The sequence below is a fragment of the Humulus lupulus genome, chromosome 2 (assembly GCF_963169125.1).
Source record: "Humulus lupulus chromosome 2, drHumLupu1.1, whole genome shotgun sequence".
NCBI classification, from domain to species: Eukaryota; Viridiplantae; Streptophyta; class Magnoliopsida; order Rosales; family Cannabaceae; genus Humulus; species Humulus lupulus.
In genome coordinates, this window is record NC_084794.1 from 139,252,330 (window position 1) to 139,267,022 (window position 14,693).

Consider the following 14,693-nt stretch of genomic DNA (forward strand, 5'->3'; position numbering starts at 1 on the left):
TTTTGGAGTACTGGGAGTGTTGGATTTTATGGGTGGGTCTTGCAGAGTTTTACCGCTTCTCGTCATGATGGCATTCACTTTCTTGACATTTTGATCATTAGAATTTGAAGATTGGGCCATGTGTTGGCCTTGCACATTGAATTTCGATTGGGAAGGAAGATTTCCTTTTTCTGGAATGGCCAAGGATTCAGTCAATTTTGAGAATTGACATTTCAGTTCCTTGATTTCTTCCATCATTTGGCGATTCAGTTTGGATTGCTCCTCCATGAATGCATGAAGAGTATTCTCGAGAGAATTTCGTTGTGGATGAGCATTGTATTGAGGTGCAGAATACGCCTTTGATGGTTAAACTTGTTGCTCATTTCTCCATTGGCCTCCAGACGATTGAGCTTGGTTGGAATCTCTCCAATTGAAATTTAGGTGGTTTCTCCAACCAGGGTTGTACGTATGGGAGAATGGCTTGTTATATGCCCCTAAGGTATTACATTGCTCCTCATAAACACCCCTCATTTCATTCAAAGCTAAGCAGTCCTTAGCTAAGTGCTCCGTCCCTCCACAAACAAAGCAAGGTTCTTGCGGTTCCGCTTGAGCGATCATGTGCGATTTTTTAGCTATTCTTCGTCATTAAGACCTCAAACTACTTTTTCAAAGCTTCAAGTTGGGCCTTAACACTATCCTCTTCTCGAAGATGATAGATCCCAGATGGTTTGTGTCGGTTGGTGCTATCAGTAGCACTTGGACCAGTCCAGGTGTGAGACTTTTTTGCGGTTTCTTCGAGATATTCCAGAGCATCGTCTGGCTCTTTTTCGAGGAATTCACCATTGCATAGCATTTCTACAAACTAGCACTCACAACTCGTGAGACCTTCATAGAAGTAACTGACCAAACGCCAGTTCTCATAGCCATGGTGCGGGCACTGATTTAATAGATCTTTGAATCTTTCCTAGACTTGATAGAACATTTCATTGTCTTTTTGGGAAAATGTGGAAATTTGTCGTTTTAGACTGTTGGTCTTATGGCTAGGGAAGTGTTTCAAAAAGAAGGATTTGGTCATCTCCTCCCATGTTCCAATAGACCTAGGTCTCAAAGAATATAACCAGCTTTTGGCTTTGTCCTTTAAGGAGAAAGGGAAGAACTTCAGTCGCACAACATCGACATTTTTGGCTCAGTTATAGAATGTGGCTACTACCTCCTCGAATTCTCTGATATGCACGTATGGGCTTTCGTTTTCCATTCCATGAAATGTGGGCCAGAGTTGAATCATGCCAGGTTTAAAGTCTAATGCGGGCATATTAGGAGGGAAGATAATGCATGAAGGCATGGAAGTGCGAGTAGGATGGAGGTAGTCATTGAGAGTTCTTGGTTGGATTTCATCATTGCGAGCCATTGTGAATGGGTTATTATCAGCGAAAGTTTGTGGAGAAGCAGGATTGGTGGAAGGAGTTCCGGTAGGAGTGGCAGATGCATTGGAAGAAGTGTCACTGGAAGTTTCGTGATGATTCATCCACTCTCGGATATCGGAATTAGATTTATTTTATGTCTTTTTTTTTAATTTTTTTGTTAAACTTGTTCCCAAGTAGATTTGGAGGTTTTCGGGTGATCTCCAACACCTTACTAGAACTCCCCGAGGTTACTAAGTAAGTATGGTGGATCACAAGTCAACCTTTTCGACCAAACAACCTTTAAGCAGAGTGAAATTGCTTATTTTGACATAACAAGCTTGGTTTTCTTATAGTAATAAGTTCAACAATGTAATAGTGCAAAGGTAGATGCTCGAAATGTTCCCAGGCCGATTGGGAAGGTTGCCAAGGTACCGCTTTAGACCCACACTTGCCTAGACAGAACTCCCCGAGGTTCCCAGGTAAGTGTGGAGGGTAATGCTATCACAAATCTTATTTAACAACCAATCTTTCTAGACAGAACAATATCGGTTTCTACCATTTGTAATATTACACAATTGTTCCCAATACTATGCGTTTTATGATTGAAATTTTCTGAACAATTTTATACAATTTTATGTTTTTTTTTTTTTTTGAAAAATCTAAATTCTAAGGAAAACTAAGGCAAAGAAAAAAAAAAGGAAAATCCTAAACTAAGCAACAAAATAAACAACACAAGAATAAAATCAAGAAAAGAAAATTAAAGTGAAGAGAGAATAGTAAGCTTAATCTTTTTTTTTTTCAAATATGTATTAAACTAAAAAAATAGAATAGAAATTAAGAAAGAAAAATGGAGTAAGAATTAGCTAAAAAGAAAAAAAAAATTATACAAATATATATATGGTTTTTTTTTTAAACCAAAAGAGAGGAAAATGAAAAAAAAAGAAAAAAAAATAAAGATAGAAATAAGAATAAATACATATATATATTTTTTGGTTTTTGTTTTTTTTTTTACTTACTTTTATTTTAGAGATATGTATATATATATACATGAATATTTATATATATATTTTTTCGTTACCGAAAAAAAAAGAGTAAAAGAAGAGAAGAAAAATAAATAAATAAATGTATACATATAAATAAAGAATTTTTTTTTTGTTTATGATATTTTTTTTAGTTTTTTTTTATTTTTGTTATAATAATAATCTAGTTAATTAAAAATTAGTAAATAAAAAAAAACTATACTAACACAATATTTATTCCAACAAAAACACAAATAAAGTTACTAATATTTTTGTAAAAATTTCACTAAACCTTTGAAATCTACCTCCCCGACAACGGCGCTAAAATTTGTTTAACGCCCAAATCGTGGCAACCACTAAGCGGTGGTTGTAGTATAATCAGGCGGTCGATCCACAAGGAGGTAACCTAAAATCTAAAGATTAGTAGAAAATAACTCAAAAAGTTAGTAACAAGAAATAAATAAAATTGTAAGTGAAAAGAGGTTTGATATTTTGGTATTGTCTTTTTGATAAAGTGATAAAATGAGATAAGTGAAATAGAGGTAAGATGTGATCAAGAGTTTGAGAAATGGAAAGGTTTCAAGAATCATCCATATGCTTGTTTAGTTACTTGGTTACTTGATTTACAAAAATACATAAATAAATAGGTCAGATCCCAACATCTACTTGGAAAATCTAACATTAGAGTCCATGTATTTTTTTCTAACAAAAGTCCATTTGAGTTATAAAGTTCTTTACTTTAAAAGCACAATGTTAATCTTATGAAAAATCTAAAAATGACAAAATACCCAAGGGCAATATTGCAATAAAAGATTAGACATAAAATTATGTATCAATATTACATTTAATAATTAGAAGCACATAGAAAGAGCATGACTAATCCTATATACTATTAGCATAAGTAAATAAAGATAACAAAATAGAGATGGAGATGAAAGAACATAAATAACTCAAATATTTTATATTAAGAACATAGTAAATCAAAGTAGTAAAATAACATCACTAGCATATGGAATCATCCCTAACCTTCCTAGGAAGATTAGGCCATTATGCACATGATTTTCACAAAATTCTAAGAAGAAAATATGAGAAGAAAGTGAGTAGAAATTTTGCTATAGTTTCTTTACTCTCAAAATTACATACTAAGTGTGAAGAAGGAGTCCCTATTTATAGAGGGGGGAAATGGCTAAAAAGAAATTAAACAACAAAATGGGGTTTACAAAATAAATCTGAAATATTAATAATAAAATATGATTTTGAAAAATCAAATCTTATTATTAATATTAACCTAGATATTTTGGTGTATGGTCACTTTTAACTTTTCTAAAATACCACAAAAACATTAGCTTTAAAGCTCAAAATAACAATGTTACAAACCCAAAATGCACAAAACATGGGCTGAAGGGTGGCTGTGGCAGAGGAGACTTTGACCCACTTCCAGCCAATGGGAGCGCGCCACGTAGGCACTGGCTGGGAGAGTTGGGCCTTCGGGTGTGAGAAGCTGGCTTTGGGCCTGCTGGGTGCTGGGTTGTTGAAGGCTTGGCGTGATTGCAAGGTTGATGATTGCTGAAGGGAAGAGAAGGAAAAGATGGCCACGTTGGAGTGAAGCTGTAGGTGCTGGAGGATTGGGCCGTTGGGCGTAGAGGGAAGCAAGGCCGTGGGTCGCTGGGTGCTAGAGATGATTGAAAGCCAAAAGGTGCATTTGGGCGTTGCTGAAGATGGCTGGAGCTAATTGGTGTGAAGCTGCTGGAAGTGCTGATACCGTGTGGACGCGTGGCGCAATGCAGGCGCGCCACCTGGCGCTGGGAGAGGGGAAGATAGGGGATTGGGCCTTCAATTTGGGCATTCAGGACTGTGCCAAGTTCCTCAAAAATGCCATTTCTTCATTTTCCTTTTCAGACGTAGCTATTTTTTTTGTTCTCTTTTTATTAATGTCCAAGTGCAAATTATTTTCTGAAAATTAAACATAAATTACACTAAAATTAATATTTTCAATTAAAAAAAATATTACAATAAATTCATGAAAATATTAAATAAAACTAAATTTATTTTACACTTTAAAACCAATAAATTTGCATTTTTGTGCACTAATCACCTATCCTGATGGTTAGCCTTAGAATCACATTTTTGTTCAAACGACTTGATTAACAAGTCTTGCACTATTTCAAAATACACAGGGTAACGGTCTTGGTTATCCAGGGCGTTGCAACTTGGAATCAGAGCCATCTAGGTTTAAGGGTTCCTAAAGACTGGCTAGGCATGTACATTCGCCGTTAAAGACAAGCTCGACTCAGGGTTTGGTAATTGTGTATATGTGATTATATGCTTAAACGAAATGTAAATGTTTTAATCTGTATGATTAATAGGGAGCATGAGATAGTGATAGGGCCTGGCCCTTGACTATTGTGTTATTATGATGGGGCATGCTTCTTAGCATTGATGCTACATGTGAATGAATGTTAAAATGCTGGTTTGCATCTTTATTAGATATTGATGGTTGAGGTTCAATGGTGGACCATGGAAAGAATGTTAACCTGTCATCATTGCCTGACTACAGAGTCATTGATTCCAGATAAACTTGGATAGCTATGCGTCCAAGGCGATCAATATGACTAACCAGCACAAGGGTCGAGGCTAGAAATGATGAGCAGGGCCATAACCCTCCGCTAGTCCCTGAGAAATGGCAGCATATACTTGTTAATATGAAAGCCCAGCTACAAAGTTAGGAAGAGCATATTCATCTTCTGAGTCAGCAGCCTCCGTCAGGGAGTGCTGCACCTATTATACCACCTGCTGTGGCACCAGCTGTACAGCCACCTGAGGTTGGGAACATGTGGGAGCCACTTTATGAACGGTTTAGGAGACAGCATCCTCCAACCTTTAAGGGAGGACTAGATCCACTAAAGGTTGAACAGTGGATAAGTATGATCACCTCCATCCTGAACTTTATGAGGGTGGAAGGTAATGACAGGGTGGCCTGTGCCACCTATATGCTTAGAGAGGTTGCTCGTATTTGGTGGGAGGTGGCATCACAAACTCGAGATGTTTCTACTTTGAGTTGGGATGGATTAAAAGATCTGTTCAACAAGAAGTATTACAACATTCCCATCAGGGCAACGAAGGTGAATGAGTTTGCAGGGTTGGTATAGGGCAGTATGACAGTTACAGAGTATGCCCTGAAGTTTGATAGGTAGTGAAGTATGCATCAGACTTAGTGCCTACAGATGCGGCCAAATAGGATAGGTTTGTCCGAGGGCTTAATGCTATGATTTCCCGGGATGTCAGGATTACATCGGTACCTGGGCAGAAAACTTACGACAAGGCTGTTGAGAAGGCTCTTACCGCTGAAGAGGCAGAGAATAAGACTAGGAGGGAGAACGCTGCGAGGCGGGATGTTCGCAAGGCAGTGCCTCCATACACGGGGTCTGGTAGGGGCAGATGCCCCAGTGATTTGAAGAGGAAGACCCCTAACACTTCATCCACTGTTGGTCCTGATAGGAGGGGTCGGGGTTTTCAGGGTGGCCGCCAGGGAGGCAGTGATGTAGTAAATACATATTGCAGGATCTTTATTTTTTTTCATGCAGTTTACATATTATCAAACAAACATGCACCTATGAAATTGATACAAACACAAAGTAAAGCAAAAACTTACATTACGCAACGGAACTGGAACAACTCCATCCTCCAATCTCTCTAACCCTTGATTATTTTCTGTAGCAGAGCATTATTAAGAGATTGAACAAGATCAGTAACACCGTCTTCCTCACCAAGCTATTGTCAACCTAGAACTAGTGCGGGCTAATTCTCAACACATGAGATAGAGATCTAGAAGAGAAGAAGAAGAGAGAGTGGCCAAGAAATGTTAGACTGTCTAGGTTTTCACTTACCAATCAACTGAAAATTCACTTCCTTATGAAAACCCTAGATATCATATTCCTTATATAGGAAACTTAATGGGCTTTATTTAAATTTAAATTTAAAATAATTAAAAATAATAAACAAAAATAAAAGCCTTGGGCTGCCATAAATGGACTTTGGCTCAATCTTTTTGTTTTGAATTTAAATCTCAATTGCTCCTAAATTCAAAACCTTATATTTATTTTTTTAATTAATTAATTAAATCATTATTCAAATTAACTAATTATAATTTGAAACTTGATTTAATATTATTTATTTATATTGACACCAATTTATCAATATTAATAAATTTACCCAAAGATTCTCTTTTATTCTCTAAGTCTCATATCTTTATAAATTTTCCAAAGTTGACCTAGTCAACTTTAAAAATCCTAATTGATAATTAAATCAATTAATTGAGATATTCTAGATGATTTACTCAAAGGTGATGCGGGGACCATGGATCCATGAAATCAAGCTCAAATAAGTTACCGTGAATTTATTTACGAATAATTTCACTACCTTATTAATTCCTCGTGACTCCATTATACACTCAGAATTGAACTCTTGAATTAATAGAACGTATTTTCCAAACCATAAATACGTTATCCATTGTTATAACCATTACAGTCAGTCAATCCTCTATCGATGACTTACTAACGAGATGGGTGCAAATTACCATTTTACCCATATTAGTATTTTATCCTTAACTCCCACTAAGTTCCTTATAAATGATATTTCTGTTAACTTAATCACATAAATGAGATCTCAATCATTTAACCTTTTGAAAAAAGCAATTAAGGAAATCATCTTTTCTCTTCTCATACAGAAGTTATAGATTTCATATCTATGAATAATACTCCCACTCAATTACACTAATAAATCTCCAAGATGTAAGTATGGGCTAGACCGTAGGGTAAGCTGGTAATGAAAAATTCAAAAGATTTAAATAATATAATTAGTAGAATATTATCATTCAGAATTAAGATTGACTTAACCTATGGTCAACGTTGTGACATTGATTATATTTGATAACAACGATACTTATTTATCAATCAATAATCAATATCGGTCCTAGTCCGATGTAACTAAATACATTTGATCTTATCTACTTGGTCAATTCCTTGGACAAAACATCACACCCCGAATGTGTAAGTAGATCATATCGTAGATTGCCTAATCAGTGAAAATCCAATGCACTGATCTAATCTTAGCACTCGTTCTTTTGAACATATAATTACAAATATAATCCACTGTGACCTAGTCACTATAATTGTAACTATCCATATGTTCGGGATTTTATGAATGTTTGTATTATGTCAATAATCATGTAATAAAACAAGCAAGCAACATGGTTGTCAAATTAAATGATTTCTACTATTTTTATTGACAATATGAAATCATGTTACATGTCCGGCATGGTTTTATATGGGCATAAAACCCAACAAACTCCCACTTGCCCTTTTAAAATAAATGGGACATGTTTCTCAAAACCATGCATTCTACATGCTTCACAATTATGCTCTCTGCTTATATCTTTGTTAAGGGATATGAAAGATTTCCTTCCAATGTTATCTTCATCACCTTCACATCATACCTTCGCCACACATCCTCGATAATGTGGTGTTTTCTCTCTATATGCTTTGCTCTTTTATAGCTTCGAGGTTCTTTCAAATTTTCTATTGCCTCATTACTGTCACTAGACAAAATTAGTGGTTTATCCATTTCTGGAATAACACCGAGATCTATGTAGAACTTCCTTAGCCAGACTATTTCTTTAGCCCCCATAGACGTAGCTATGTTCTCAGCCTCCAAGGTGGATTCTGAAATGGCAGATAGCCTAACGCTTCTCCAAACCATAGCTACTGAGATGGCAAACAACCTATCGCTTCTCCAAATGATAACTCTACCCCCAAGAGTAAACACCATTTTCAGAAGTAGACTTCTTGTAATCACCATCAGTCTAAAATTTGAATATGTGTAGCCTAACTGGTTCAAAGATCCACCTGAAAAGACTAACATATAGTCTTTAGTCCATCAATGATACTGACCCCCTCTATTGTTCATTTCCAAAGTTTTACTGACACTTGCTCTCCACTCCCACTTCATAGCAGATCTTTGGTCACAGCATACAACATAGCATGCAATAGAGTTGTAATTGCAAATGCATAAGGAATTCATTACATCTTTTCTTTCTCTTGAGGAGTCTGTGGAGACTGCTACTTAGAAAAATAAATTCAATGTTAAGACACTAAACATCCTTTCTCGAAATTTGTTACAGAGTAACAACCAAGCACCTCACCTAAGTAGGTCGCTTGAGTTAGAGCCAAAATTCAGTTATTTCTATCCCTGATGTTCTGGATACCAAGAATATGACTTGCTACAATGAAATTTGGAATTTTGTTTCCAACCAGTTCTTTATGTCTGATAATTTCTTCACATTGTTTCCAATGAGTAAGATATCATCTACATAACTAATTAAGAACAACACAATGTCTTTTTCCCTAAGTTGTCAAACACAAGGGTCAACTACATTTTGTTCAAAACCTCAGGTCTTAATGTTTTCATTTAACCTTAAGTTCCAGGAGCACGAAGCTTGTTTAAGTCCATAGATTGACCTACTCAGCTTGCCGAATTTCTTTTCCAACTACTTTAAATCCTTTTGATTGATCCATGTTAATGGTCTCATCAAGAAAGCCATTAAAAATGCTTATTTGATGTCCATTTGCCTTATCTCTTAATCAAGAGTTGTGGCTGTGGATAAGAGTATATTAAATGAATTTTTACATGGCTACCGGAGAAAAAGTTTTCTCTAAGTCAAATTTCTCTCTTTTCCACGAGTCGAGCCTTTAATGTCTCTGACTTTCCATCATATCCTCTCTTCTTCTTATAGATCCACTTGCACCCCATGGGCCTAAAGTCCAATGGCACATCTACAAGATCTCAGACAAATTAAGAGTACTTAGACTTTATTTCCTGATACTTTGCTTCAAGTTAAATATCCCTTTTAAACTTACCCATTGCATGTTTAAAGGCTAACAGATCATTGTTACTTGTGTCCCCAACCAGCTTGTGGGTTTCATTATCCACTTCATAGGTACCGGGTTCCGAGAAACCCTCCCACTATGAAGAGGCATCTCAACTTTCTGCTTTGATTAGTGGTTTCTAAATCTACCATGTTTTCATCGACTTGCGTCGGTGAGGATGGAACAATAGTTTATAGTTTTTCCATCTAATACTATTTTGCTATGAGAATGAAATTCATTATGTAGTAGTTATCCAGAAAAGTAGCATTTGTAGAGCCAAAAACTTTCTTGTCTAATGGACTATAAAACAAACCACCCTGAGTACCTTTGGAATATCCATCAAACAAACAAATCCTTACTTCATTGTTCTAGCTTTCTACCTTTTTCATCAGGACATAAACATGACACCACCAAATTCCATAATGACGTAAACCGGGTTCACGACCATTTCATAATTCTAGTGGTGTCTTGGAGACATCTTTTGAGATGGCACAACATTTAAAAAATGTCACATGCGGTCTAGGTAGTATGTCTCCAGAAAAGATCTAGGTAAGAAGTTGGTAGAAGTTGAATAGCTTATCTTAGAACACACATGTTCGTAAACGCGTGATTCATGCCGTTCAGCAACACTATTCTGTTGTGGAGTCCTTGGGAAAGTTGCTTTAGATAATTATCCAAGTAAAATTAAATGATCTTGGTTCTAAATATCCAAATATCCTCCACCCCAATCAAATCGCAAGATCTTTTACGTTTTACCTAATATGGTTATAAAGTCATATCAATGAATTCTTTGAACTTAACAAATTCGCAGAATTCTTATGCTTTAGGTACTTACATGAGTCTCTAGAGCAATCGTTGATGAAGGTGACGAAATACTCATAACCACCCCTCACATGAACATTCATATGTCCCTAGACATTAGAACATACTAGCCCTAGTGGTTCTTTGGCCCTTTTTCCTATCACAGAGTATGGACGCTTTGTCATTCTGCCCTCGAGACTAGATTCACAAACAGGTAGGTCACCCTAGGTGAGTTCCCTCAAAGGCCCAGCCTTTGTTAGTCTTTGAATCCTATCATAGCAAATATGACTAAAGCAAAGATGCCAAAGGTACGTCATTTCTAACGTTATTGACCTTTTGTCGTTTAACGGTCCTAGATTTAGCTATCTTAAACAACTCATTATTTAGAACATAGGGTCAGTTTAGTTGCAGTAGGTATAGCCCGTTTTTCATAAATCCACCCCACAATTCACATCCATCTAAAGAAATAGGATTTTATTACTTGTGAAAGTAACTACAAATTGTTGTTGATGTAATAAGAAACACTGAAATTAAAAATTCCCATTGAATATCGAAATAAAATAAACATTTTCTTAAAACAATATATTTATTTCCAAAATTCATTCAAGCTTATCCTTTTTCCTTGTTTGATATGAACAACCCTTGATGGATTCCAAGTTGTGGCTTTTTTATCCTTCATGGCTTTCCTAGTGCTAAAAAATTGTGAAAAAGGGACATGCATGTTTAGTAGATTTTGATTCAGCGATCCAAAACTGAAGTATCATCCTCTAAATTTACATGCATCCAAGACAAAATTAATTATCTTGGGTTCCATATGCCTTGAGTGCTGGGCAATCTTGTTCCAATTCCAGTCTCCTTGCAGTTGGAAACACTCCCCTTTTTTGTGTACTTATAATCAGGCCCTGCTTCACGATGCTTTTCTGCATTTGGTGCCTTGCCAATGGGCTTCTTGTTCTTTTTGTATGAATTTCTTCCTCTCTTGCTCTTCGAAGAAGAAGATTAAAGAAGCTTCTCCTGGAGCTTGTTTAGTAGTATTAGCATTCTTTCCTTTGCTCGAACCACCATCAACAATCCTCTTTTGAAGGATTTGGTGATCGTTGCATAGGAAAAATAAGAATATCTTTGATTATCATGAACTCGATGTTGTCCATAATCAACACCATATTGATGTTGGACAAATATTTCGTGAGGTTCTCACCATAGAGTAACCTTTTAGAGAAATCCTAGAGCCTAGAGCAACTAAGTAGAAATCAACACATTGCTTGACAAACATTTATTCATTAAATTTTTAGAAACAGCATAACATACAAAATGTTTTGAGATTAGCAAAATACTAAAACACTTATCTTCTATTTCTTAGGTACTTTAACTAGCCATGAACCCATGTGTCCCGGTAGGCGAGAGTTCACTTAGTTAAATAGAGAAACATCTCAATTAATAAAACGTCATAGACTTTTATTAACTACCTATTCTATTCGATCAAAGTAATGAAAACTCATGTTTCCCGGTAGGCGACAGTCACAAAAATTTCTTACTTTATGAGTTTAACCCACAATTTCGATTATTATAGACTTAATTCCTATAGTCACCATAGGGATGAGTCTATAGAAGGTTCATCTATAACCATCTATCCTAAGAAATTTAACCATGTTAAGAAGTCTAGTGAACACCTTCCGTAGGGAGACGAAATCAAAGCGCCATGAGGTCCCAGTGAACTTTAACCTTGTTAAATCAACGGTGGAGATCTAATTCAAATTTTTTTAAAACTCATTATTAAATATTTTAGTATTTTATTCTTTTTGAAAAATATCAACTTAGGTTTGCCAAATTATCAAAATAATCAATAAACCAACTAAGGTTTGCCAAATTAATAAAATAATTAATAAACCATAGTTAATCATTTTCCCATTAATTCTACCATTACTATTGAAAATTAATTCAAAAATTAGAATTAATATGTTTCTAATCAATTATTAGGTCCAACTAAAAATTATAACCTAATACAATTAAGTCCAACTTAGGTAAATGAGGTGTAACAATTCAAGCTTGCATGGAGGAGAGCTAGGTTGAGTATGTGGGACACTACTAAGGCTCCCTAACTTCCACACAAAGCCCAAAAAGACAAGAATTTGAATATTTGTTTTATTAATTGTTATTCAATTGATTAGGCCCAATCTAGTAATGCAAAGAAAATGGGTCTTCACAAGTGGAATCACCCACAAGAGAGGAATTTAAACTTTACATGTTCAACTGGGCCCAAATAAAACCTAACATTTTATAAAAGTTTTATTTGAGTTTTCCCACATTTTTCAAACACAAAAATTGGGTCATCATTATACTTATATTTAAAGCCCAAATGCAAAAAATGACTTAATAATGATGTTTTTTATGCTAATAATTGGATGGGCCTAACATGTTACACTATAAGCATGTATTATTAAATTATGTAAATATACCACAATAATATACTATTTTGCAAAATACCATAATGAATTAACATAGAATTCATCAGACAAAATTAAACAAGTGGAAAAATATTAAATTAATTAAAATAGAATTTATAAAAAAAAATTCAATTTCAAATAATTAATTTAACCTAGGTTGTTAAGTTGTTTGGAATGACAAGATAATTTATTTTTAAATATCTTAACCAATTTTAAAATTTCAAAATATCTTCTAACCAAATTTAAAATATCTTGAATTATCTAATAACTAATTATAAATATTTTAAAAAATAAAAATATCTTGAATAATCAGATAACTAATTTTAATATTTCATTTATAACAAAATAAAAAAAAATCTTAAAATATCATGATTATCAGATAACCAATTCAAAATATTTTAAAAAGCTAAAATATATAAAATAATCAAATAATCAATTTTAAATATTTTAAACCCAATCAAATAATCAATTTTAACCTTCAATCTCTCTAACCCTTGATTCCTTTCTGTAGCAGAGTATTATTAAGATATTGAACAAGATCAGCAACACAGTCTTCATCATCAAGCCTTTGATCAACCTAGAACTAGTGTGAGCTGATTCTCAACACATGAGATAGAGATCTAGAAGAGAAGAAGAAGAGATAGTGGCCAAGAAAGGTTAGACTTTCTAGGTTTTCACTTATCAATCAACCGAAAACTCACTTCCTTATGAAAACCCTTGATATCATATTCCTTACATAGGCAACTTAATGGGTTTTATTTAAATTTAAATTTAAATTAATTAAAAATAATAAACAAAAATAAAAGCATTGGGCTGCCATAAATGGACTTTGGCTCAATCTCTTTGTTTTGAATTTAAATCTCAATTGGGCCTAAATTCAAAACCTTTTATTTATTTATTTTAATTAATTAATTTAATCCTTATTCAAATTAACTAATTATAATTTGAAACTTGATTTAATATTATTTATTTATATTGACACCAATTTATCAATATTAATAAATTTATCCAAAGATTCTTTTTTATTCTCTAAGTCTCATATCTCTGTAAATTTTCCAAAGTTGACCTAGTCAACTTTAAAATCCTAATTGATAATTAAATCAATTAATTGAGACATTCTAGATGATTTACTCAAAGGTAATGCGGGGACCATAGATCCATGAAATCAAGCTCCAATAAGTTACCGTGAATTTATTTACGAATAATTTCACTACCTTATTAATTCCGCATGACTCCACTATAGACTCGGAATTGAACTCTTGAATTCATATAACGTATTTTCCAAACCATAAATATGTTATACATTGTTATAACCATTACATTCAGTCAATCCTCTATCGATGACTTAGTAACGAGATGGGTGCAAATTACTGTTTTACCCCTCATCAATATTTATCCTTAACTCCCACTAAGTTCCTTATAAATGATATTTCCGTGAACTTAATCACAGAAATGAGATCTCAATCATTTAACCTTTTGAAAAAAGCAATTAAGGAAATCATCTTTTCACATCTCATTTAGAAGTTATAGATTTCATATCTATGAATAATACTTCCACTCAATTACATTACTAAATCTCCAAGATGTAAGTATGGGCTAGACCGTAGGGTAAGTTAATAACGAACAAGTCAAAAGATTTAAATAATATAATTAGTAGAATATTATCATTCAGAATTAAGATCGACTTAACCTATGGTAAATGTTGTGACATTGATTATATTTGATAACAACGATACTTATTTATCAATCAATAATCAATATCGGTCCTAGTCTGATGTAACTAAATACATTTGATCTTATCTACTTGGTCAATTCCTTGGACAAAACATCACACCCCGAATGTGTAAGTAAATTATATCGTAGATTGCCTAATCAGTGAAAATCCAATGCACTGATCTAATCTTTGGACTCGTTCTTTTGAACATATAATTACAACTATAATCCACTATGATCTAGTCACTATAATTGTAACTATCCATATGTTCGGGATTTTATAAATGTTTTATATTTCAATAATCATATAATAAAACAAGCAAGCAACACGGTTGTCAAACTAAATGATTTTTACAATTTTTATTGACAATATGAAATCATGTTACATGTCCGACATGGTTTTATAAGGGC

The 14,693-nt window shown here is 34.1% G+C and overlaps 1 non-coding gene across 1 annotated transcript; it reads left to right on the forward strand.

Moving 5' to 3' along the window:
• The first annotated feature begins 899 nt into the window (after nt 1-899).
• On the forward strand, nt 900-1,006 carry LOC133820141 (small nucleolar RNA R71). The gene has a single exon (XR_009886571.1). It is a non-coding gene; the product is annotated as a small nucleolar RNA R71 (small nucleolar RNA).
• The last annotated feature ends 13,687 nt before the right edge of the window (nt 1,007-14,693 follow it).